The sequence below is a fragment of the Thunnus maccoyii genome, chromosome 23, assembly GCF_910596095.1.
Source record: "Thunnus maccoyii chromosome 23, fThuMac1.1, whole genome shotgun sequence".
Taxonomy (NCBI): domain Eukaryota; kingdom Metazoa; phylum Chordata; class Actinopteri; order Scombriformes; family Scombridae; genus Thunnus; species Thunnus maccoyii.
In genome coordinates, this window is record NC_056555.1 from 2,444,276 (window position 1) to 2,466,500 (window position 22,225).

At 38.0% G+C, this 22,225-nt stretch overlaps 1 protein-coding gene across 9 annotated transcripts in view; it reads left to right on the plus strand.

Annotated features, from left to right (window-relative positions):
* The first annotated feature begins 611 nt into the window (after window positions 1-611).
* LOC121890395 (pleckstrin homology domain-containing family A member 5-like) overlaps window positions 612-22,225 on the plus strand; it is a 261,999-nt gene continuing 240,385 nt past the window's right edge. For 8 of the 9 annotated variants that reach the window (XM_042402602.1, XM_042402591.1, XM_042402598.1 and 5 more), the window contains exons 1-6: window positions 612-703; window positions 855-925; window positions 1,032-1,103; window positions 13,439-13,539; window positions 13,983-14,021; window positions 17,312-17,442. The gene's annotated coding sequence lies outside the window, so the exon portion shown is untranslated. Of the gene's footprint in view, window positions 704-854; window positions 926-1,031; window positions 1,104-13,438; window positions 13,540-13,982; window positions 14,022-17,217; window positions 17,443-22,225 lie in introns of those variants that run through there. The other variant, XM_042402592.1, reaches the window with a different exon arrangement.

The window sequence follows — 22,225 nt, forward strand, 5'->3', positions numbered from 1 at the left end:
GTAATGATACAATTAAATGTTGTTACTACGGAGTAAACCACAAGCAGCTTATGGAGGATGCACAGTCAGAAAGCAGGCAGTGGAACAAGTAAAATCAGAAGGGAAAGTAATACATGCAGGGACAGTAAGGATATATAATAATGAAAGAAGAGAGGAAAGAGTAAACCAAGCAAGCTTGAAGCAAGTACAGGATCAGGACAGGAACATAACTACAACACAGGAATATCAAAGGACAAATTATTTTTAGCCTACGTCATCAAATGTTCAGAGCAAACAAAAACCAAGACAGAGAAAATCTAAATTATAGTTAAGGCAGCAGCTAACTTCCTAAATAAATAGGATATAATGAAGAGTTATCATGGGAAGAGATACACACAGACCTTAGTCAAGGAGAAGGAACCTCAGAGGCAACATTTCACATCATACCATAATGTTAATACTTCAGTGGAACGCCAGAAGTCTGATAGCAAATGGACAGGAGTGTAAAGGCTATATTGACAAGTTACAAAGGAAACCAGATGTCATATGTGTAGCCAGGTGAACATGGGATGAAGTGTGTCTTGGGGGCTATTTGCTGTTTCTTTCTGTTTGGGTGGTACTGTCACTTTAAGATCAGCGTAAGGTAGATCTCGCGAGAGTACGGAGCTCCCATGAGATTTTACGCACCAGGAACCTGGAGTGCCGCCAAACGAGTGACTGCCAGGTGTGTATTTATCACTTTGTGTAGCAAAAATATCCTGTTATATATTATGAAAACACAAAGATGATTAGCAGCATCAGTAGATAAGAGTATAATTAAGCTAGCCGACTACATTTGATGAATGATGATTTTCTATTTTTCTCTATTTTTGTAGATTGGTAAAACGTGTTGTGTGTGTGTGATATACCCGCCACGCTGAGGCCAAACACTGAACAGCTGTGAAGCGTAAGTGGTGATAAAGTAAACTGACAGACAGTATTAATAGCGTCATAGGGCTGTATGCTAACTATTTCACTAAATTGCCTTATTTGTATGCTTCTGCTGAACTTAGAGGGAAGATAGAGTGTTGTGTTGAGTCCTACGTGCGTGTGTCTGAGCGCGCAGGCTGCACACTGGAGTGCACGTGAGTTCATTATTCTCCTAAAAATGTATTTTGGGTTCATGGAAGAGTGTTTTTAAAATGTATTTTGTTGATGGATATATATTTTCCTGAGCTAAAGTAATTTACTGTAAGGTAATGACACAGGTTGAGTGGTTGTGCAAATGTATTTATTTGTGTTGTATTTTTATTTAATTTTATTTATTTAGGTTGTCTATAGATACTTCATGTTTAGAGTTCACTAGATTTAGTTTTCTGTAGGAAATGTTGAGCTGGAGTCTGACTACTATTAGCATTAATGTACTGTGATAATCCAGGTGGCCTAACTGCACCATTGTTGTTAGCACTATAGTAGACGGTTAGGAGCTAAAGTCAAGCTTTGATCAGGAAAAGCAGTATTGTTTTGTTATCATTGTGATTATCTCAAACCCTCAAAATTGCAGTTTTAATGCTGTTCTTTATTGAGTGCAGTCGGGGAATTAAAGAACCCACAAATAGAATTGTGCCCTGTGTCCCGGTTCCATCATTTATGACCAGGCTACATATGCATTCAGGAAACATGGCTCAAACCAACTGTGGATTTCACTATTAAAGGATATACTACCATACATAAAGATAGATACACTGGAAATGGAGGAGGGTGTGTGATATTTATTAAAGAGCGTATAAACTAGAAACAGGTAATGACAATACAAGAATTGGAACTAGTAGTTATAGAAATATGTTTGAGGATAATACATTTTTATAAGCTATGCAGAAATCTAGAGAAAGGGAAGCTAGAAACAATACTGGAGAGGTAATGTTATTTGGTGTGGAGATTTTTTGGATGAAGAAATTTTAGAGGAGCTAATGGATGAAAAGGAATTGGTGTGTTTAAAGGATGGATCAGCCATAGATTTCACTTTGGTATCGTAGTCAACCAGAAAAACTGGTTGAGAAGTATTCAAAGAAAGCAGTGTAAGTAGTGATCACTATCTAATGTTCATAAATATAGGAGTAGAGAGGGAAATAGAACAAGATGAGAGAGAAGGGAGATGGAAATTTGAAGAAGCAAATTGGGACAAGTATAGAATGATAAGTGAAGGAAAATTAGAGGAGGTAAATATAAACCAGGCGGTTGATGACCTCAATACAGAAATAAGCAGTATTATTCTAGTAGCAGCAAAAGAGTCAACGCCAAAAAGAAACAGTTATAAAAGGATGTGGTGGACATACGAATGCACTGCTGCAGTAAAAAATAAGGAATTTTAAGTCTTGAAGAAAATACATAATTTCCAAAATTTAACTCAGTATAAAAGAAAGCAGGTAGTAGTTAGGAGTATTGTAAAGAGAGTTAAAGATATTGTGATTCACTAGGCAGAACTACATCATAAGACTGAGTATGGGGGATGATTAAGAGGATGTCCAGTAATAGGAAAGAATATGGATATCCTATAATGACAGATGGAGGAAATGTAATAATAGAAAGTAAGGATGATGCAGAATTATTAGCAAAAACCTTTAAGGTAAATATCGCTTCAAGTTTGAGTAATGAAGAAAAGAGACAGAGAGAGAGAAAAATAGAAAGGAATATAGAAGCTATATATGATGAATATATGATGTTTACAATAACAGAACTAAACAATTCATTAAGTGAATATGGGAAAACACCAGGGAAAGATCAAATAAGCTATGCTAAACAACTTCAGTGATAGGAGTACAGGAATATTATTAAGATTATATAATAAGATATGGGACGTGGGATGTTTATCCAGTTATTGTCCCCCTATGTAAACCAAGAAAGGGTCCAAGTTTAGCAGAAAGTTATAGACTGATTGACTTCACATGTAATTTAAAAAAAAAAAAATTATGGAAAAAAATGATAAATGAAAGATTAAGGTATCATATAGAGACAAAGGAACTATTAAAGAATTATTAAGGTGGATTTAGAAAAGGAAGAAGCACAATGATCCAGCTCTATGTCTAGAAAATGAAATTAGGAAAACTCAGATTAATAAAGAGAGTTTAGTAGCTGTATTTTTCAAATGATCAATTAATGATCAAGTTATGTCAAATGGGAATAAGAGGAAGAATGTATAGATGTCTTAAAAACTTAATGTATAGTTTGATATCAGTAAGAATAGGGAAAGATTATTGTACCAAGAATTTAGTAAATGGACTGCATTTATATAGCACCGTTCTAGTCTTATGACTAGTCAAAGTGCTTTACATTACAAGCCACATTCACCTTTTCACACACACACATTCATACAGTGGTGGCAGAGGCTGCCATGCAAGGTGCCAACCTGATCATCAAGAGGAGCTCTAATCATTCACACACACACTCACACACACTGATGGCAGAGCCTTGGGGAGCAATTTGGGGTTCAATATCTTGCCCAAGGACACTTCGACATGTGGACTGCAGGAGGCGGTGATCGAACTGCCTATCCTCCAATTAGTGGACAACTCACTCTATCTCCTGAGCCCCAGTGGAAAATGGAACTCCTCAAGGGAGTATAGTCAGTCTAGTTCTGTTTTCAGTCATGATAAATGAAGGATTTAGTCGTGTCAATAGGTCTATTGGTGTTACATTATTTGCAGATGATGGGGTTATGTGGGAAAGGGGAAGGAAAATAGATTTTACAGTTTAAAAAATACAAGAGGCAGTAAGGAAAGTAGAGACATGTGTACTGGAGAGGGGTTTTAGATTTTCAGTGGTAAAAACAAAGACAGTTTTTTTTTTCACAAAAAAGACAATTCAGAATCAGATTAACCTTAAACTTTATAGAGAAAACTTCGAAAGAGTAGAATGTTTCAAATATTTAGGTATCTGATTCAACAAGAATCTTACTTGGACAACTCATTGGGAAAATTGTAAAAAGGGAAAAGTACTGATGTAAGATGTTTGAGGAGCAGAGAGTGGGGAGCAAGTAGGCTTTCTTTGAAGACCATATATATCGGGTTAATCAGGGCAGTTCTAGACCATGGCTGCATAATTTATCAGTCTGCATCAAAAACGTTACTAAAGACGTTGGATACAATTCAATATCAGGCCTTGAGACTGTGGTGCCATAAAAACAACCTCAGTTGCAGTCTTGCAGGTGGAAAGTGGGATAAGGGATATGATATTAAGCCCCACCGTACCATTCACTTTTGTCCTACCTTGGTTATTAGAGGAGGTTGTGGTTGACCTGCACCTTTTATGGAATGGAATAATGAGAAAAACATAGATGAGAACAAAGTTAGCAGATACATAGAAGTACATTATTCTGATTATCTTAAAATATACACTGATGCCTCAGAAGCAGCCAATAATAGAGTAGGGGTTGCATTCATCATTCCAGATTTAAATGTAATGTGGAATGAAAGAGTGAGCAACAACCTGTCAGTATTTACAGGGGAACTGTTGGCTATTCTTTTAGCACTCAATTGGACAGAAAACGTCAAACCAAGCCAAGTTTAATAGGTTTGGATTCTGGCAGTGCATTAACCAGTGTTAAGAATATGCAATGAGAAGCAGGCAAACCAACTAGCAGATAAAGATGCGACTAAAAAAATTTGAAGTAAATATGACAATAAATTATAATAAGGCTGAAGCATAATCAAATCAGAAATGAAAAAGACATGGCAGGAGGAATGGAACAGGGAAACTAAAGGTAGGCATTACTACAGTATCCAAAAGAAAGTAGGAGAGAAAGAGTATGAGAGGAACTAGCAGAGCTAAAGGAGAAGACATCTTCTCAAGGATGAGATTTGGGCACACTTGTCTTAACAGTACACTTATGATAACTGATAAACATGCAACTGGTATGTGTGAGTATTGTAACATGCAGGAAACAGTAGAACATGTAATTATTTATTCTTATCAGTACCAGCAGGAAAGACAGATTCTCAAAAACAGACTGGAAAAAGATCACATCAAACACAAACTAAAGCAATTGCTACATTTGAACTCAGGGCATGTGGGGTATTGAGCTACAGTTATATTTTTTGGGGGAAAAAACAGATTTAATAGAAGAATATAGTATAGACATAAGACCCATTCCGATCCACATTCTAATTCAGAAGGTGGAAGTAATGCACCAAAAAGCTGTTTGTCAGCCACCAAAAACCATTGGAAGAAGAAGGAAAAAGAAGAAGTGACCCCCCCTTTTATCTCTTGGGAAGCATGGGGAGTATGGTAAGTAACAAAGCAAGCTAATATATAACTCAAGAAACACAAGACTTAAATCAATAAACAACTGAACTTGTCTGTCTTGATTAAACCAGAAATGCAGTTACGTAATGTAATAAAACAATGTTAAACACAAACAGACCTGGTATAGTATGTGAAAGCAATGCTAAAAATATAGAAGTTATACTGGCTAAATACAACAAATAACAAGTAAGGACAGAAATACATCAAAGTGCAATGGGGGCAAATTGTGTGGTCTCACCTACTTTGTCACACAGTAAAAGAAATTAAAAAGGAAACTTTAAATATGAAAACTATGATAAATTAATGTGTCACACTGACTACATTTAATGTAATGTTCCAGTAGTTCTGAACCCACAGAGAATTATCACCCAACTCTGCAGTTCATCTGAGCTTTTTAGCATCTTCCAGTAATTCTACTTTATGCTTATTATTGAGGTCTTAGTGGGTGGTGGTGTACTGGAGTGCGTTATATTTATACTCCAGTACACCACCACCACCCACTACAACCTCAATAATAAACATAAAGTAGAATTATCACCTTTCTGACAACGTCAACAAAAACTGAAAATGTATAAGCTTCATAAAAGCAGAATTTATGGCAGAGCTGTTGGATTAGATTGCATTAGGTTGCACAGGTGTACCTACTGAGGTGGCCAGTGAGTGCATATATATATATATATATATATATATATATATATATATATATATATATATATATATATATATATATATATATATATATATATATATATATATTTTGAACAGGCAGCAACATTGTTTGATATTTTGTATTTATTTGTTAGACAAGCTTTTAAGAGCATGAGATCAACTGCAGTGGATCAACATCTGGACATCCTTTAGTAGCCAAACCCAGAGGTTGACATGGTTCACTGATGTCTCCAACAAGCTACTGCAACCTACCATCAATTTCAGGATGACCAACTCATGGACAGCCAAATATTAAACACATGGAGTGCATCAGCCTTCTTTCTGCTATCATGAACACTCTCTCAGTCTTAAAATGTAAATAGAACCTTTTTTTAGAATAGAGGCAGGCAAAAATGGCTTTGCATGATTGTAATGTGTTCTAAATTGTAAACAAAGGAGACTAGGACTGCACACTCATAACTCCTACACAATCTTTTCTATAGATCAGCATTTCAACACATTTTACTTTGTTCAGGAGGTCTGAGCTGTGAATCAATTAACTGAGACCAGCAAATGTCCATCTGTTTAAATGAAATGTGTTTGTTTTTAGCATCAACATTGAAAATATCATTGATGGTATTACAGCTCATGCAAAAGATTTCAACCAATGAAAGAGCAACATAAACAACAGCCAGTAGAGTTCACTTTTTTTATTAATCGAACATTCAGAAAAACTCTACAACATTAATAACAGAGCTTTAAAGTGACACTGTCTGTGAAGTAATACCTATCAAGATGGCTGATGTCAGACAAGCTATAATCATCTTAGCGGATTGAAAATATATTTGGCAGCTAACCAGCAACGTTGCAGTCACTTCTGGTCAGAGTGACCTGGTACAGTAGGCTGCTCACTCTGAAGACACCTCAAAACCTCTTCTTGAGATAGCAGCTGTATTTGATGATGCTAGTGAAACAGTTTAATACATTATTGTTGTGTTGCCAGATCATCTCCAAATCATCCTTTTAAGAGACATTATTTATGCCAGCCTGGTGACCAAAATATTTGATGTCTGAAAGTTAATTTTCTCTTGCTGTGACCTAGTGGGTATTTCTGTCTTCTGGGACACTGCAGAGTTCTGACAGGATACAGATGCATTGCTGTGGTGGAAATGTGTCTCTACCTGCAAAGTAAACAGAAGTCACCTTTTAATCTCATACACTGCAGTGTTTAGTAGAGGCCTGTCCACAGAAGTTTAGTTAACCTCACAATATTCTGGTAGTTATTTTAACTATTGTAGGAATTTAATTCTTTCTGGTTTAGAGTTCACAGCCAAGTCTAATGGTTAAAACTGGAAACTAGAATAGTATGTAAGGGAGCCATCTTACAGGGTACATGGCCAGATAACTGTGAGAATGCAAAAGTATCTCTGGGGAACGCAAAAGTATCTCTGAAGAACACAAAAGTATTTATCTTTTTTTCACCCATCTATTTTTTTTTCTCCCCCATGTCCCCTTAGGGGCTCCGTAGGTTTAACAGCTCACAATTTAGCTGTTTTGGTTGAGTCTCAGTGGTCTCATCATCCTGGTTTAGCAGCAGCACACAGCTATTTTCAGTGAAAAAAGAAGTTCTTTTAAACCCACTGTGCATTACCTGCTCAGAACAAAACAGACAGACAAAGTTAGAGACCATCAGGTGAACATAAGGGTGCATTTAGCAGATAAAGAACCAACTGTTCTCAGTCATCCAGGTCATGGTTATCCAAGGAGGGCTGAATCGAGGGCAACTGGACTTGGTTAAAAAATATGCTTGAAGATATTTCGCCTCTTACCCAAAGGGCTTCTTCAGTTCTGACCAGTGGGGAATCCCAGGTATTTGACCTCTGTGACCTCTTCACAGAATACACCAACTCAGTGGACAATAACATCATGTTCACCCAAGAGGATGTCAGGACAGCTTGGCTTTTTTGGACTGTGCCATACACACTGAAGAGGACAGGAGTCTCCACATTGGAGTACACAGGAAACCCACACACACACACCAATACTTCTTTGACTCTCACCACCCACTGGAGCATAAGCAAGGAGTTCTCAGAACCCTGCACCACTGAGCTGATAATGTACCAACAAGTGCCCAAGCCTAAGAGAAGCAATACAAACACCTGAAGGATGCACTTAAAGCTTGTGGATACCCCAATTGGACCTTTGTGAAAACAGCCACAAGATCCAGGAAGAACAGCAACCCTGCGGGTGGTGAAGAAAAGAAGAATAAACACAACAACATTGTCATTCCGTACATGTCTGGAGTATCTGAGAAACTCGCAAGGATTTTCAACAAACACCGCATCACATCCAAGTCCAGTTCAATGCCATGAGGAATGCACAGACTTGTATATGGAGGAAACTAAACAACCATGAAGTAAACACGTTGCTCAACACAGGAGGGCCAACTCCTCAGGTCAAGACTCAGCAGTTTACCTACACCTGAAAGATAAGGGACACTCTTTCAAGGACACCAATGTGCATAGTTTGGATAGGGAGGACAGATGGTTTAAAAGAGGAGTGAAGGAGGCCGTCTACATCAAATTAGAGAAACCATCTCTCGACAGGAGAGGAGTTATATTAATAACACCACTTATATTCCACATACAATGATGTCCTCTCATCCCTTCCCAGGAGATTTAACAACCATTCACATTTGGCCTCACGTGACAACTCCAACGACTGTCGTCAGCCAGGAGCACTAACGAACCAAGTGGTATCTATGACCTTGATAATGACCACATAGAGGTCAAGTACCTGGGATTCCCCACCAGTCAGTTAGAACTGAAGAAGCCCCTTGGATGAGAGGCGAAACATCTTCCAAGTATTTTCAACCAAGTCCAGTTGCCCTTGATTCAACCCTCCTTGGATAAAGAGCCAGATATTTCTCCAAGGAGTTGGTGGACACCAACCTAGAGCTAAAAGAGAGTGAATATTCGACTAACTTGTTCAGATTTTATGGAAATGAAATATATTGACAGAACATTTATAGAAGCTTTTAGCCATTTGTGTTTGCAGTTTGCAGGTATATTCAGTATAAATATTTCTTGATAAAGTTGATAACTAAATAATCTACATGTCATAATGTCAAAATATAAGTGCTAATGCAAATTAGTTTTTATATGAACAGGAGTTTTAGGAGACAGTCTAAAATGACAGAATCAAACTTAAAGCTGCGTCATCTGTCATGTGTTTGTGGTAAATCCACTGAAATCCTTTCCTCTTACCATGGTTAGATCTAAAACTGTCAGTTAACACCTCATCTGGCTTGTTTCTCATCCACAAATATCCTGATTATCCATTTTTGACAAGTGTGTTATGGTGTTGGCTGCCTGCTGTCAAGTCGCCTGAAAAGCTTATTATTTAGTTGATTTGGAGATTTGAAATTCATCATGTTTGTTGTCGGAGGAACCAAATGTGTCCCTAGCCTCTTTGGAGGAATTTGATGACAGAATTACATTTACAGAAGTACAATTTAGTACATTGATACATTTGATGTGATTTAGTCTGATTACTGAGGATACATGAAGCCAAGGAGGTCAACAGAGTTCAAAAGGGGAACACTGTTAGTCATTATACTATGAATTCAATTTGGATAGTGATCACAGAGGTTATTATTCCTGAAACTATCACAGCCGAGAGCACACAGGCCCTGTAACAATCACAGATAAAGTTGTGTTGAAGTGAACTGAATTACCTTTTTTTAAATGACATTACCTGACCACCTCCAGCTAAACTAATCCCACCCAGTCAGGGCGCACGGCTTTGATTCATTTACACTCGATATCACTTATTTCATTACCTACTTACAGCCTCAAATTGCTTTCAACTTCAGTTTGGTGTCTCTGTGAACATCAATCAGGCATGCAGCCTGATTCCCAGTTCATCCTCATGAGAACCAAGGAATCTATAAAAGAAAGGAGGGTCATTATGTCACTGTGTAGCACGTGAACGCACATTGGTGCCACACATGAAAGCTCTCGGCGCAGTTAGTGTAGTGGTGAATGGGCAGACCAATCCTTCATATCAATCTGGGTGATGGAGGCACTGCTATTTTGTTGTGTTGTTATTTAGCCAATGTTTTGTGTGTTTTCAAGTACATTTAGTTTGATTTGTATGTTAAATCAATCATTTATTTGCATGTAAGTTACATAAATGTTATGCTAGACTTATAACCGACTGGAGCTTCTTATGCATATATTTTTGAGGTTAGTAACAGACTAACATAAGTAAGTTAGACAAAAATCCCCATAACATTAGCTCTTATTAGCCCTGTCAATCATCATGAAGCAGCCTCCAGATCGAAATAAAAGGAAAATAGAAGGAATGAAGAATACAGAATTTGTTAACAATATTAAATCCTAAACAATATTTTCAAGGGACACTTCACTTGCACTTTTCACATTCCCCTGCCATTCTCCACCTGCCCACCAGATGACTTCCGCTCCAGTACCAGTCACCTGACTCTCATGCCCACCTGCTCACCTGTTCCTCATTCAGGTGCCTCTCGTCATCATTCATTATGTTGTTGTGTTTGCCTCGTAATCACAACCCTGACAATGGTGGTGGTGCAAATAATGAGTGCTCTTTCTGAAAAGCAAAGGTGGAAGTAGCAAGACTTTGTTATATATCCTACCAACAATCAGCTGTGGTTTCTTTTAACCGTGATGGCAGTCTTGCCCTAAGCCCAACCAAATAGTTGCCAGAACCTATCTTTATACCATAGAGGTAGCAGATCAGAAATATGTCATATGAATTCAGTGACTAATATCATGTTTTGTTGTTTAGGTTGAAAGACTTGTTGGTCTGCTGCCAGTTTCTGGATTTCAGAACACACTCAAATGCACCACCAAGGAGAATTTCAACAGCCCATGTTCATGTGATGATAATGTAACTTTAACTAAACTAACTACCTTTAACTAAAATATTCACTTTGAAGATGAAACAAAGTTTATCTCCTTTATTTCTTTCTCGTTTGTATTAAAAAAAAGCACAATACTGTAGGTCTATGTCATAAGCTCAAACAGACATTATCTATACATTTCCAGTGGTATTACAATTCACTAAAAAGTTATAATTCAAATTATAATACTTCCAGAGAACAATTGTATTTAATTAGCCAAATTCTTATTATTCTAACTGTGCCAAGTGTCCTCAGCCTCAAGGTCAAGTATTTCAGCCCAGTCTAGATAATACAGATCAGGGACCGTCTCCTCCCTGAATCTTCCCCCAACAGTCCCGTATCTTTATACCCTGCTTATTCTAATACACTCTAATGCTGAAGTGAAAATAAGCTCCTCTCCTTCTTCAGCCCTTATTTCTCTCCCTTTTCCATTTCACCTCCTTTCTCGTACTGATTATTTTAGGGTCACAGGACAGCTGTGGCTCTTTCACATTTGTGGTAGACTAAACTTAATTTTTCCTACGGCCATTGTCATTACTTTTGTTGAAATGTAAATGTATTATCCCTATTATTTAGCTCTATTACACAAACTTTAACATGGGAGACAGCTGTTCATTTCTGTTTCCAGCCAACATTGGTTTCTTTTTTTCCATGACCACAATCATTCCATAACCTTAGAGAAAAAGCTCTAAAAGCCACTGTACACTACCTGCTCAGCACCAAACAGACACAGTTAGCTGGTGACTAGCTGGTGAACATAGTGGAGCATTTAGCAGCTAAAAAGCAAGATATTTCCCTCAGGAGTTGGTAGAGAGCAACAGAGCTAAAAGAGAGTGAATATTGGACTTAGATTCACCAGGTGGACAGAAACACGACTCCAAATGAATGATACTGTTGTACCGTAACTGCTGGATGTGGAAATAAGCAACTGTTTTCTAACATTTTCAACATATCAACTTAAAAGATGATTTCTGCTGAAAACAAGTGGACAAAAAAATCAGTATTGCAGGTTTAATGAAGTAGTAATTTTAACCTAAACCATGATCTTTCCCTAACCTTAACCAGGTCTTGTTTGTGCTTAAACCCAACCAAAGCCACAACATTGTCACAAAAAATGATGTCAACCTGCTGATAGGGGCATCAGATGAGAAGACACTTCTACTGTATGTGTCATTGTGGAGGGCAGTTACAAACTAAACAACATTGTTTAGTTTGGAGGACTTGTTGGACCAATGTCGGATAAAAATTAGATGGCTGTGATTGATTCTCATGGTAATTCACCTCCCTTCTTGCAGGTACCCATTCTTCTCTATGCAGGTCTACACACTGGGTTGACAAGCATTGACCACTGTCCTTTTTTCCTCCACTGATGCTTGTCAACTTTTCAGAAAAGCAGCATTTTATCACATTTGTGTAACTATCTCTTGTGATGTGTCCAGAGTGAGATGGTAAATGGTAAATGGACTGTACTTGTGTAGCGCCTTTCTAGTCTTCCGACCACTCAAAGCGCTTTTTACACTACGAATCACATTCGCCCATTCACACACATTCATACACTGATGGCACAGCCATCAGGAGCAATTTGGGGTTAAGTGTCTTGCCCAAGGACACATCGGCATGTGGACTGGAGGAGCCGGGAATCGAACCGCCAATCTTCCGATTAGTAGACGACCCGCTCTACCTCCTGAGCCACAGCCGCATAATTTCCACTGGGGATGGGGGAAACATGTTCCCTCACTTTTCAAAAATCCTACTTTTGTCCTCCTCAGTTTCATAGTTTCAGGTTGATTTTCTTGCTAAAAATCCCTCTGAACCGCATCCTCTCACTGTCCGGCCAGCAAAATCCAGACACTCATCAATCACTCAGTAATATTCATGCTGAATTCAACTTATAAACTTCTTCTTGTAAATTGATTATTGTTGGTCCTAAAACTAGCCTATAGACACACTACAACCAACTACTGGACTGGTGTTGCACAATATACTGTGGTGAATTGTGGGATACACTTGACTCTGAATATCACTTGGAAGCTGCATTAGGAGAAGTGTGTCATCAGTGGGGGTTAGGTCTAATGTGTGTTGGTATATTTAAGATATGGGACACATTTGCCTACTTCCTGGCAGTGCGTGAACGTGCACTTTAGTGCTCAAGACTGCAAGTGTAGGTGTTGGGAGGCACTCGTATTCAACCTTCTCTTCATGTTTTTGGGGTAAAAACAAACTGTTTAAACTACTTACACAATGAGGAAGAATACAGTATTCAGTGATGGACTAGCTACATGAAAGTGTTTTCCAGTAATATGAAATCTATGGGGTATTTGTAATTAATGGCTTGTAATTAGCATCCAAAACCACTAGCGCTTAAGTGTACTTAAGTGACACATTAAACATCAGGTGCAAAACACAGAGGAAGATGCACTTGCACAGAGCACTAAAGAGGAAAAAATCTGCTACAGAGACCAGAACTGAGTCAGTGACCCAAAAAGACAGAAGTTTCATACACACACACTCAGATACACCACATACTCTGTGGAGCTATATTGTGAAATGAAATGTCACAGGTATGTCAATCATCTTCTGTGTGTACAGTGTGAGTGGGAGCCGGTGAAGACCTGCAGGCTGCGGGGCAGGTACCTGAGCAGGCTGTGGGCAGCCCAAATGAAATGGAGGTCAAACTGTCTGCTTATGAGGTAGGAAAAGAGACAGGCTGACATTATTGAGGAGAGACAGGGGAGCAGGATGGAGGCGGATGAGGCACAGATACTGTGATGAGTGATGAGGATGTAGTGAGACAGAGGAACTGCATGATACACTGAAAATGGAAGTATGTGAAGAAAAATACAGGTGGAAGGAACTAACCTTTCATTTCTGTCAGTCTAGAGTAGTTCATCATCAACACATTATACCTGCCCTGGCTGCTTTGAGGTCATATAGTTTAGTTACATCAACTGAATGGGAAGCCATTTTTTAAGGTGATTACGTATGAAATCAACAGAAAGACACGAGTGTATGCAAGCAGACACAAATTCACTGAAGCCAGCACAAACTGAGGCGAGATCCAAGTTGGAAATGTTTGCACTTGATTTAAGAATTTGTGCTTATCCTGAGGCATGCATTACTTTATTTCATTTAGGTACAAAGAGAAGAGGAAACAAAGAGAGTGGGGATCCTGGTGAGTACTGAGATCAGCCAGAAGCTGAGCTGCCACACAGACACATGGGTGCGTGTTGCTAGCTAGCTTACAGCTAACATCTGTACAGTTGATACTTCGGCTGTTTGAGGCGAATAAACATAGAATGCAAAAACACTCCATTAGAAAAATTCATGCCATGAATGCAGAGTGTTCAATATGAGCACCACATGAATGGAGATGTCATCTGTCAGTACAACATTTTAATAAAGGTATCTCAACAACTACTGCTCTGATTGCCATGGATGTTGCTATGGATAGTCATGATACGCAGATGATGTTTCCTAATGATTTTGGTGTTCCCCATAACACTCCTTTCCTTATCTTTATAATACACTAAAGGAGGTCAACTTGAACTAAAATAAATCTAAATACTAGGAGAAACCTGATGATATGAAGAACTATAGTTCAATCAATACATTCAAGGCCAAATTAAAAAATCTACTAAAGCCCAATCAGCTGTGAGACCACTGAGTCTAATCTCCATCTATGGTCTTCTCATTAGCGCAGGTAGTCTTGCTTTTAATTTAAGTTTACATTATTAATTTCTAATAGACATTGTGGGTGTGTGTGATGTGCTGTTGTGTGTAGCTTTGTATTTTGTATGGTGTGTTCTGTGTGGGTTTTTGTGCTTTGTACTGTTTGTTGTTGTGCTGTTGTATGTTTTGATTGTGGGGGACTACGGATGCAAATTAGCTTCGAGCTAACTCCGGTGCAGTGCATCTTTAATGTTTAAAACTGCACACTGTCCCAATCAATAAATCAAATCTACAAATACCACACGCTATCCCAATCAGTGGCATTAAATTTACTGAGCACATTCAAGCTCTCTAGAGGATGCATTCAAAGCTTTTTACTAAAACCAACTTGAGGCCAAATTATGGAATGGTGCACTAGATATCTTGTAATCTAATGGGAGATTGCTATGAAATTAACTGAGAACATTTATGCTGCTGTAATAAACCCTATTTAAGGACCGCTGGTAAAGCTCTAAGAAAAGAAAAAAAGTGTGTGGCTTGGTCTGTCCAATACTTTTGAATGTTTGTGTGTAATGAACATTGCAGCTTCTAAGGGCTGATAGTAGGGCTTTAGATTCACTGTTTTGTCTTTAGATGTAATATGTAAGGCAGACACATGTGTGTATGTTGGAATCTATGCATACTGTATCTGGATTATCTGAATTATTTCACTGCGGGTGCCATACGTGAGACAGTTTGCTGTGACACTTTTTGTTTGCAGTATCATGGTTTTAACATTGTTATTATATACTTCTAAATACAGTAATTCTCCACAAAAAATTGCCCTCTTCAGTATAAGAAGCAGGACACATCGCATTAAGATAAGGCTGTGTAATTGGTTTCTTACCAATTAAAATGAAATATACAGTGATGAGACATCCCTGAGATATGTCTCAAGTCTTTTATTTAATGTTTGAAACACCCACAACAGCAAACAACGGAAAACTTAAGTATTACAGAAAAAAAGGCAATGATGCCTGACAGATCTCAGAGTGTATGTTGTTTTTATTGTGACTGTACACTCACAAATACTCAACAGTTGTGTAATATAATAAGGGAAGGAGACACCAAAACAAAGCAATATGTAAAATCCAGAAGAAAGAAAAGTAGTCAGAGCAGACCATCATCGACTGTAACAGTAAGACACACCATGTACTTAATATTACCTCACAAACACTACAAACTACTGCTTCAGTAATGACCATTGAGCTGAATTAACATCTCTGACAGGGTTATGTGCTTCAACAAATGAATATTTCATGCAAGGCAATGTACTGTAATTGACTGTCCACCCCATGGAAAATCAAACTGAAGGCGCAACTAAATATCAAGCACACACTGCTTGTTCTGTACATTTAGTATATGTTGTACATGTTTGTGTGTGCTCTTTATGCTTGATTAAAAAAAAACTATGAGATGTGTTCATGCTTTGTGTTTATGCACCCATGTGTGCACATTAATGTGAGTGTACAGTTTTGCAGGGTTTAAGCATGTAAAATAGGTCATACATGGTACTTCAGGGCTAATCTCTGGAAGTAACCCCTGACCAGTGGCCGGTTGCCCCATAATGTGGCTACTTAACTGGAATAATTAACACCCAGTGGGTTTGAAAGGATTTCAGCCTGTTGCGTAATGTTATTTACCAAGCTGCTGTCTTTGAAGAAGAAAACTTGCTGAGACGGTTGTTGAAGAAAAAAAAAACGGATGAGGAAATCACCAGGGAAATTATTTATGTGAGGAGTTGCAGTGTTAAGCCAGATATCTGTTATTTGAAAATTGTGACATGTACTCTGACAAACTGACTGCCGGCATGAAAGCAAAACTCAGTTCTGAATATATTTCTAGGAGCTGTCTGCGTGGAAAACAATAACATTTTAAAGAACGATCATCCATATTCTCTTAACTGCTTCCCCTCTATAGGTCGCAGGGGGGCTGGAGCCTTTCCCAGCATGCATAGACCAAATCTGTCTCCAACTAAATATGTTCATATACTACTTATGTGCTTTATAAAATTCACTTTCAAGGAAGCATAGTTGCTGCCAGGAATATGTTAACTAGAAACATTTCTGGTAATGCTTTAGATTACAGCCCGCAACGTACAACATAATTATTCCCAGTTTACAGTGTAATTTCTGTACTGATGCTGTACCAGGAGAGTATGTACTGATACATACATGTAGATGAAAGGGAACAAGATGTGAAGTTAGGGAATAAGGGGGTACCTTTTTTTTTCAAGGAAATAAAATAAATCTGTCTACTCTGAAACTGAAACAGCTAAATGGAATTCATTCATTTTATTATTTACACCTGTGATTTTCCTAATGTCACATTCCAAAATATCTATATATGAAAAAGGTCAATTGTTTGATGGACATCATCAGAACCATCTGTTGGAGTAAAGTCACCCCACTGATAATTGTGTGATTCTGTCAACATGAACAAACTAAAGAAGTGGAGGAAATGTGCAAAATCACAGAATAATACTTAAAAGTATAAATTAACTTGATCATACAAGCATTAATCATGCTTCAGTTGCCAAGAGTGGATATCAACAAATTAAATACATTGTTAGTGAACAGAAAACAGGGTCAGCAGTGACATCACACATGAGGGGAATGGGACTGACTTGTAATTAGCCACTGACGCAGCGCACCTGGTGAACACAAAGAGAACAGTGGATGCTGAGTTTTGTCATGTCAAATATGTGAATTGTTTGTTATTTTGGACCTTTGTCATCACTCTTTTTACCCATAGAATAAAACCTGCAGTGGGCAGGTATATGCTGGGAGAGGCCTACAGTCGGAATGGCTACCAATCACCACCAGCCTCAAAGGAAGATGTTGCGTTGCGCGGCAGATACAGAGTCCAGTCCTGTGGACAGACAGGTGAGTCAGACCTGTTGCCTCCAGGCCAGGCAGACAGAACATATTCAGTCATATTTTCTCCCAGGATCCTGTCCACTGAGTGACTGTACTTCCTGTTTTAGAGACTAAAACAGGGCAGCACATTTACATAAATGTTTAAATGCTGACTTTTAATCATCACAAGCTGCTTGCACCAGTTATTCATAAGGTCAAAGACTAGTTATAACCTAAGTATTCACTAAGTAGAGATTTATTCATCATTAAATTAAAACCAGTTGTACCACACAAATTTCTTACATTTTTATGTTCTTACTTAAAAATTAGTTGTAATATTCACATCTACTAACTGGCAGGTGGAACTGTTGCGTAAGCTAGCTAAATGAACCATCTGGCAAAGCTAACGTTTGTTTGCTAATATCTTGCTAATATCCATTTAGATTGAAGTGTTAAACTGTGTTCAGACAGAACGTGAAGCAATTTTTTGCCTTGCATTACTTATGCAAGTTTAACTGCTGAACCATTTGTGTCACCCAAAACAGCCAAAATACATGTGTACTGTGTACAGTACATGTGTACTGTACTGTACATTAGCTGTAAGCTAGCTAGCAACGGACAGATTGACAGTGCCTGTGGGAGATTTTCTGTTTGTGTTCAGTTCGGCCTCTGACTGAACTCAGGACTCACCAAGAACTCCCTCCAGTCTCTCTCCTCTTCCCTCTTGTCTCTGTATGTTTATGAAGTACATTCATAAATCCCTGCAAGCATGTAATTTTTTTGCTTAAGTTGAAACATTTTCATTTCATGCAGATGCATATTTGTGTCAGGTCATGCCAATTTGCAACAATTTGCGCCACACCAGGCGAATTTGTGCCTTCTTGCATCTTTGCCTTGACTTTGCCATGTCTAAAGTTCGCTCTGCGTTGTGTCTGAACACACAGTAAGAGGTAGTAGTATGGAATGTGGTCGACATATGTGACCTCACACTTTACATTACACAGAATACAAATACCTCAAATTGCAAAACATTATGCCAATAGCGTTAGACTACATGACCGAATAACATTGGTTAGCTTTGCATAATCAGATATTTCCCTCTAACTGTAAACTGCATGAATACTACTATAAAATATAATATAAAATCCACATATTTCTCCAGGTATGTAGATATAACTAAAATAAAGTCATAGCTACATTCACAAAGGATTGGCAGTTCAGTGTATTTAATCTTTTGGCTCCTAAAACATATTTTTGGTTATGTTAGAGCTTGTGATGCGTTTGCTAGCTAAGACATTTCTTAAGTTTTATTGGTGCTGTCTGATTCAGTAAATCAGTTTGAATCTAGTTATCTACTAAGAACTTGGGAAGGACTTCACACATAAACTTAGTGATGGATTTATGAGCAGCTGGTGCAACACAGTCCTGATGACTACTTTTTTCCACTGAACAGAATGAAACATGCACACACCCAATTTTCACATCCCAAATCAGCCTAATTGGAGCTTTAATCCAATCTGAATGACAGTTGACAGAAAACAGAGGAATGAGCGAGTCTAATTCATGTGCAGGAAAAATGCAGGAAAAGGAGCAAGCTGGAGAGCAGGAGGGAAGGAGTTGGAGGTGATCAGTTGTGTAGCATTCCATCACTGCTTCCATATCTATCCAGTGTAAACACACAGCAAGACAGAACGTATTGTATCAATGATCTATATGTGTACTATCACTGTAACTGATGAGCAACATTAATCACGTGTCACTTTAATCACCATATTCCTACAACTAGATAAAAAATATACATTTGTATATCTTTTATACAAATGATACTGTTGTATCATTGGCTGATACAACAGTTTGCCAAGCTATCCATAAATTCATCAGAAGTCTTGTCATTGTTAATTGAGGCACATTTTAGTCAGATTTAAAATTGAAGTTTAACTGGAAGATAAATGGGCATTAATAAACCTGCTGAAAATCTTAAGTGCATCTGAAAACTGATGTGTGCGCGTGCATGTGTGTGTGTGTATGACTGTGATTTGATCTGACTTAATCTGAATGAGCACATTAGTGAAGATTTTTGTAATATTTCAATGTTTTTCTAATTTGTTGTTTGCCTTAGTGCTGAGAGCTCAGGGCCTGCTGTTGAAAGACTGCGTGAGATATCTGTGATTATTGCTTTTAACTGTTTTGGGTGTCTACAGCAGAGATGAAGTGTTTGTTAATTCTCTATGGAGGCACCATGTATAAAACTAAATAACAGAAGTGTTTGGCCGGACCAAGACTACACCCATTTTCACCATGTGTTGTACGGAGGACCGAGAGAGTCTTGCAATTGGTACCCAGGAATGTGTTTTTTAATTCATTTCAATTAATTCAAATTTACTTTGACAATAAAATATAAGTGTGATCTGAAGTAAAATAAACTGAATTTAATTGATTGGAATTAATACACTACTATACAATGTTTAATTGGAAAACACATCAACTCCAATACTCCGCAAAGAGGAATTAATTAAAAGATTAGACTAGAATAAATTAATCTTAGCAATACCTTCTGATAACAATTGATAAATAGATCATTTTTTAAAAAGTAAGTGTCCACCACATAAAAAGTGAATATGAAAATTCATTTCAGCTGACTTTACAAATTAATTTAACAATGACAAAATGTGAGAACTTACAAAGTAATATAAAGAAATTAAATGGGAGGATTGTACTTGCAATTTTCAATTTTATTCAGCATTGATTCATTTCCTTGTTTTGTTATCACTGTGTTACGGGACCTTGTTGCCAAATTTTTACAATACAGTTGAGAAGTATAGCACAAGCCAGTGTCTCACTTTGTGACTGTAAATGCTCTGAAGATGGCAGGATTTAATCACAGTTGGGGCAAGATGTGGTTTGTTTCTGCAGATGTTGCCAGAGCAAGACCGTGGAGTAGGGAGTAAGAAAAAAATATGTTGTTGATGTTTAAAGCTGCATTATTTGTTTTTGCAGACACTTTGGGGCAGCGGAATGAGCTGAAAACACAAAATCTGAGACCTTACAAAGTTCTAGCAAATGTGTTAGCTACATTAGCATTTGCAATCATTTGGAGTCATGTTTGTGGCCACCTGATTAATTGAAATCTTCATACGATGCTTACATGCAACATGTACACTGTGAGTGTCAAGGGTCACTGTGATCATCCCTCCTCTCCATACTGGCTATGAACTTCACTATAAGCAATCCACAGTCCCCATTCTGTGCAAAAATGCATTCTTAAGTTTAACCAGAGATAATATTTAGCAGTCTGGGTTACACAAATGAAAACAGCTGCATTCAGCTCGCCTGATAATTCATTTCACTTCATTCAGACTGACATTATGTTCATGTCTGCCACGACTGGTTGCCCTAACTAATCAGCAGCAGTAGTTAACTTACAAAAATGTGTAAAGCTGCGTCAATTTCATCCACATTTGTTGCCTTTTTTTATGGCTGCTTTTCTTTTATGGATGTAGTTAGCTATCTTTGTAAGGCCTACTGTTAATCCTACCTACAAAGCTCTGAGAGGTTCAACTGTTTCTCCAATTGGGGGAAACAAAGCTCATTAGCATTGAATTATATGGTCTAGACACAGCTAAAACGGTGGTTACCTACCTGGGGCTCTCAGGAGCCTGCAAAGGGGTCACATCAAATGTAAAGGGTTGCAAGATGATATACAGAATTGGAAAGCAGCTTTTTCTTATGAATTACTGTAAATTTTACTTCTTAAAAATACTTTAACAAACTGTTTAGTTGAACTGGTTACAGCTGATAGATGTATGCAACCTGTGACTGGGCATCACAGGAAGACATTGCCTTGTTTTAACAGGTCACAGGTCAAAAATGTTGGGAACCACTGAGCAAAGAGAGGCTGAAAAGCTCCGTGGAACTCAGGCTTTCATCACTTCAAGCGACACCTTTCTCATTACTCATATTCATTTAATCCATTGTTCATATAAAAATATTGATTAGTGCAGCCTTAAGTTGATTTTATATTGTAATTAAATGAAACTATTAGGTGTCTAGGAGGTTGGAAATATATCTAAAAATTCAACAAAGTATGAGAAATTTGTAAGTTAGGGGCTAAAACACTGAAGACCATCAGTATGGTTCTTAAATCAACCACTGAAATTACACCTCACCTTCAGAGCATCTGAGGAATCCACACAGACACATAGGTTATTGTCATTGCACTTACTGTCGTCACTGGCTCTCCAGGAACCTGTCAAAGTATGGCTAATAGCTTTGAGCCCTGACAACAATACTGCAGTCAACACATTACACCCTAATACTGTTTGTCCCTCCTTGACATCCACAGCCTCAACGAGGGTCTAACAAGCATGTCGGTGCTGACATGCTCTCTAATCGGCTAAGAACCTGCCTTTAACAGGGGGGCTTAGTAATTAAATGGCTTTATGGAGGGCTGGGACACACACACACACACACACACACACAGACAAATCTGCAGCTCCTGTCCTGTTGAGGGCCCTCATATACACACACACACATACCAACTGTTATTTATTGGTCATATTAATAATGCTTTTCTAAACAAAAGCCCTATAAAACTCAATTAGAGTTATTGTCGTCCTCAACAAACATGACAACAAACAACTTCACTGTTTTGCTTCAGTCTCACGGCTCTCATCAACCTGGTTTCCAGCAGCAGCAGCCAGCTATTGTTAATTTTTAAAAAAAGCTCTGATAAACCCACTGTACACTACCTGCACAGCACCAAACAGACACAGTTAGCTATAGACTAGCTGGTGAACTTTGTGGAGTATCT